General features: G+C 39.7%; 1 protein-coding gene across 14 annotated transcripts in view; it reads left to right on the top strand.

Moving 5' to 3' along the window:
- Positions 1-5,652, top strand: part of Fam135a (family with sequence similarity 135 member A) — a 114,832-nt gene that overhangs the window by 22,475 nt on the left and 86,705 nt on the right. Inside the window, exons 1-2 of one of the 14 annotated variants that reach the window (XM_048805624.1) lie at positions 838-979; positions 2,557-2,634. The exons of 12 other annotated variants lie outside the window; for them this stretch is intronic. The gene's annotated coding sequence lies outside the window, so the exon portion shown is untranslated. Of the gene's footprint in view, positions 1-837; positions 980-2,556; positions 2,635-5,652 lie in introns of those variants that run through there. One more of the 14 variants, XM_048805620.1, reaches the window with a different exon arrangement.

Raw genomic sequence — 5,652 nt, forward strand, 5'->3', positions numbered from 1 at the left:
TGATAAATTAAGTTCTTCTTTCCTATTTTATGCCTTTAATTCTTTCGTCTGTCTAATTGCTCTGGCCTGTGTTTCGAGAACTATATTGAATAGAAGTGGTGATAGAGGGCATCCCTGTCTTGTTCCAGATTTTAGAGGGAATGCCTTCAATTTTTCTCCATTCAGAATGATGCTAGCCTGAGGCTTAGCATAGATAGCTTTTACAATGTCGAGGTAAGTTCCTCCATTCCTGAGTGCCTAGGGCCTTTTCTTGTGTCTAGTCACTTCCCCACTTTTTCTCAAGCCAGGCCCTGCTCACCGGTGAAGCTCACCACAATACTGGCTACACGCCAGGTCTGCTGCTCCCGGGAGCCCTATTTTCTTGAACGACTGGGCACACTCTCCCTGTTTGCCATTCCCTCAGACCCTAAGTTTGTGGAGCTTGGGGCTGAGAACCCTCAGCGTATTTTGCTAGCCCTCCGGTAGCCACGCCCCTGGTAACTGGTGCAAGAGACCTATGTTGTCCACACTGGTGGGAGCAGTAGCCGGGGGTCCTGCGCCGCGGGTCCCGTGCCACTCCTGATTCCCTCGGTCTGACTATTGCACTCACGGGAGAGCTGGGAGGGGCCCTTAAGTTTTCCCCGCTGTGTGGAGAGGGAAGGCTAGGGGGTTACACACCTTTCGCCACCGGTTTCAATGAAGTTATCTCCTCTGCTGCATTCTGGTGACGTCAGTTCTCTGCCATGGTGGTATCCCATGCAAATGGTGACAGTTCGTTTCCTTTGCCAGGTGACCAATGCAACAGGTGGGTCCTGACTGGCTCTCCCAAGCCCCGTCTCAATCCTGTGGCCACTGCCTATGAAGGCTCGGTTGGTATTAACCTCCGCAGGTTCAGAAGGGCCGCCCAGTTGTTTCAGCGGGATTGTTTAGTGCTGAGTCACAGCGGTTTGTCTGCGAGACGCAAGCGAATGGGAGCCTGAATTCGGCTGATCCGGGCTCGGTGTGTGTTCTGAGAGGTGCAGACTCTTCGCCCTAGATCCACATCAGCTCAGAATTGCCTAGTGATCCTGAGCAAATATTATTTAGATGGTTTAAGACTCCCTATGCCCGCGCAGCTGAAGAGGTCAGAGACTTGATCTCTCCGCACCCGCCGCCATGTTGGATCCTCCTGACTGCTTTTTTGATTGATTGACAATGATTATGTTAGTTATTTTTGCCACTGTGACTGAATGATCTGACTAGAACAATTTTAGGGGAGGAAAGGTTTATTTGAGGGCTCACAGTTACAGAGGTCTTAATCCATAGAAGGCAGGCTTCATTCTTCAGGGATCCAGTTGAGGCAGAGTATCATGGCAGAAGAGTGTGGCAGAGGGAAACAGCTCACATGTTGCTCAGGAAACAGAGAGAAAGACTCCACTGGCCAGATATTAAACATATACCCATAGCTATGCCCCCAGTGAATTACTTCGTCCAGCCACACGTCATCTCCTTCCAGTTACCACTCAATTAATCCCATCAGTGATTAATTTATTGATTAGGTTAAGGCTGTAACCCAATCATTACTTTTCCACACTTTCTTGTATTGTCTCACATGGGAGCTTTTGGGGGAACACCCCACATCTAAATCATAACAGATTACAACCTTAAAAACCATGATTCCTTCTCTATAATGTCATATATGAATTGATAACTTCTATTTAAGTAGAGGTGATTGACACAAGAAACCACCTCAAGATTAAAAATTTAAAAATAGAAGGAAATTAGAGACAACATATCAAAGGGAGGAATGTAAATACTAAGCAGTATTAAAAATAGACAATATAGAACAAAATGACAAATACAAACGATTCAAAATTTTCGTGTCCATATAACTCAAATTGTTTTTGAGTTTTCTTGCTTAAAGACAGCCTTTAACACTTTAAATCCAATATTTTTCTTTTTATAACATTTATGTCCCATATTTTGGGAACAGATACCTACAAATTTAAGATGCTTATTTAGAGCCAGGTACAGTGGCCTGTGTCTGTTGTCCTTGCATTTCCTGAGGCTGAGGCAGGAGGATTGCAAGTTTGAGGCCAGCCTCAGCAATTTAGCAAGACCCTGTCTCCACAATAAAAAGGACTCAAGATGTAACTCAGTGGTAAAGCACCCTGTACCAAAAAATAAAAAATGAAAGAAAAGAAGAAAAAGTTTATTTAGTGAGTTGAACCTTTTTTCATTACAAAAGTACCCTATTTTATAGCCTGGCAATGCTGTTTGCTTTAAACTTTGTTATTTTCTGATATTATGACAGTGTTTTTTTTTTTTGACACTTGCAAAATGTACCTTTCCCCATTTTTTTTCTTCGTGTCTTCCTTTTCCTTGTATTTTCATATTTTTCTATTGTAAACAACAATAATGGGATTTACCTTTTACATCTTCTAGATCACTGTCTTTTAACTGGAATATTTAACCCATTTATATTTAGTGTAGTTATTGATATATGTGTGTTTACATCCATTCTTTTATATTTTGGTTTTTGTATATTCTCCTTTTGATCTCTCATGTCATTTCTATTCATGATCTGATCTCTGCCAGTGTCGGAACCGCCCTTCCGACAGAGGTTGAGGAGAATCAATAGACCAGCTAGTGAGTGTCTCTGGGCTGAGTGAGAGGGTAAGTGTCGCGACCCGATCCGCCACCCAGCCTGGCAAAAATCACACCGAGTCGGGAGTTGAGTCAGCCGAGATGGCGCAGCAACTCAGTTTATTGTGGAGGAAGATGACTTATATAAGAGAGAGGAGAAGGAGGGGGGGACAAAGGCAGGGGCCAATCAGAGATCGGAGAGTCCCCTAGGTTGGGGTAGCCTAGGCACCCCAGTTACAGAAACAGAGCCCTGTTACCCTAGTTACAGAAACAATACCCCATTAGGTATATGTGTCCCGTTGCTGGGGAGTTATTCTTTGTGTTTGCGGAAGCCATATCTTGGGGCCATTCAGGCACGTATATGGAAGCCATTTCTCAAGCTCTAAGTGTCATGTACATGGAGAATCACAAAACCAGAATCACAAGACTGGGGATTTCTTTTTCCCCAGCGATTGCACTTCCGTGGTCAGCAGAGTTCCCAACATGCCAGTATTTTCAAGCTTATATATCCTAAGGGATTTTATGTTAGCTTTTTTCAGACCCTTAGGGCAATGCCCAATCTAAAGCCACTTTTTATTCTTTACTGAAAAGTTTCAGACACCCACACACATCTCCTAACCTCACCAAAGTTTTTTTTTTTTTTTCACTTATTAGTGCCCTCAACCTTTTTTCAGTAAAATTCCATCTCTTACAGATAGAATTTTGTTTTTATCCTATTAACAAAGTCATTATTGTACCTGAAATTTTTTCAAAACAATTCCTTAATATAAAATAATTAGATTTATGTTCACATTCCCTCAGTCATCTTATACATGTGTTTGTAAATTTCACTTATTTAAATTAATATTCACAAGAAATTTATAGGTTTCATTTGCTTACACATCTTTTAAATTTTTTAAAACTTTATATGATTGGTGGTCTAATCTAGAGGCTTAATTAAATCCCAGAGAATTAAAAAAAAATTTTTTTTTAGTTCTTGATAGAACTATATTTTTATTTATTTATATGTAGTGCTGAAAATCAAACCCAGTGCCTCACACATGATAGGCAAACTCTCCACCACTGAGCTACAACCCCAGCCCCTAAATCCCAGTAAAATATTTGAAAAGAATCCTCAAGTGGTAGTGTTTACTTCCTGTTTTATTACATCAGAGGACTTTTAACACCTGTCTCTTTTGTTGCAAGATCTTTTCAGATGTTATAAACCTGATGGATACATTATGAAATTCCCTATCATTTAATAGATGCTATTCATTGAAAATCTTTGCCCATAGTCATTTTATTAAGAGTTACAAATGGTGATATTCTAATTCTGGGTTTCCTTTTGGCATTATTAACTGGGATTCTCTGAAGAATTTTGGCTCATTATCTATTTTATTGCCCTGAAATTCAGTTTGCCCAGAGTTTTTGCATTATGTTCTAATATCTTTCAAATATGGTCAGTTTTTATTTAATGTCATTATGAACTCATGAATTTTTAACTTTGTGATGATAATATTGCATCATCATTCTTTTTGATGCTTAAAGGAATCCCTATTCAGCTTGGTTTCTGTGAACTTTCCACTGAACAAGCCACATACTAATTGATAGCTTTCTTGCTTTCTTCTCAGACTACTCCAGACTATTTAACATTCCCTGCTCCAAACCCAGAATCAATCAAGGAGCCCCAGTTCCTTTTATTGGGAAATAGTATGAAATCATATGTGCTAAATGAATATATTTTTGTTGGATCATTACTTCTAGGCCTCTTTAAAGGCAGGGTCAGCAGATACATTTTTATGAGAAAATACATCATGAGTTTATACTGATTTCCAAATTCTAATTTAAGATTACGAGATTTTCCTTTTTTTATTTTATATTTGTATTTTTTTTTTTACTTACTGTGCAAATCTTCATTCCCAGCAACATAGATTGATATTTACTTGCTTTATTATATATATGTACAGACATATCTGTGGAAGAATAGCAACATTACTACCAAGACAATAAATATTTGAAATTTCTCTGTGGGTCTCTTTTATTGCTAAGATATATCCTATAAAGAAAAAAAAAAAACAGTCAAAATTATATTTTTAAAATTACTAGAAAAAATTCCCTAAAATTGCAATCAACTAGGGATGGGGTTGTGGCTCAGAGGTAGAGTGTTTGCCTCATGCATGAGGCACTGGGTTCGGTCCTCAGCATCACATAAAAATAAATAAATAAAATAAAGGTATTGTGTCCACCAACAAATAAAAAAATAAATATTTTTTTTTTTAAAAATGCAATCAAGTAAATAACATTAAGTTAATTTGTTTTAGGGTTGTTTAGCGATTACTGTTTGTGTGTTTTCACAGGGAGAGCAGCAGCCGATTTGGATTCCAGAGAGATTAACTAAGGTCCTGACCCAGTGATTGTCTGGAGTCGGGGGTCTGTTTGTGTGTTTCCACAGGGAGAACAGCAGCCACTCTACTGCTCAGCCACAACTCCAGCCCTGTTTTCCTTTTTACTTAATTTTATTTTGTAATCTTTATGATTCCAAATCAAAACATTTTAAGTCCAGTATATTGAGATCTTCTTTTCATCCCTGTCCTTCCTATTTCTCCATAGGTAGCCATTTCATTTTTATTATTTTTTGTTATATTCTTTCATTTATTTTCTTTTGAAAATATAAGCAAATAATAGTTATACCCTACAGCGTAAGTACATAGTATACGTACTTTCTGTACTTCGCTAAAATTGGCTGGGCACAATTCAGGAGCCACTTGTCAAAAGAAACGAACTTCATTTTTAGAACACACACACTGCACCACACAGCTCTTCAGGAAAACCTTCAGAGCCCACCTGCCACCACCGGCTTCCCACAAGCCTCTCAACCTCCCCCACTCCTCCTGCTCTTGAGACCGATTGGCTGGGTCGCGTGGGCGGAGCCAAAAAAAGTCCCCCAATGAGCAGCTCCGTGGTCTGAAAGGGCGGGGAAACCATCCAATGAGCATCACCGCAGAGGAGCCAATCAGCTAGATGTTGCTGGGGCCGAGGAGCCAATCAGCTAGATGTTGCTGGGGCCGC

Source organism: Marmota marmota, unplaced genomic scaffold (genome assembly GCF_001458135.2).
Source record: "Marmota marmota marmota unplaced genomic scaffold, marMar, whole genome shotgun sequence".
NCBI lineage: Eukaryota > Metazoa > Chordata > Mammalia > Rodentia > Sciuridae > Marmota > Marmota marmota.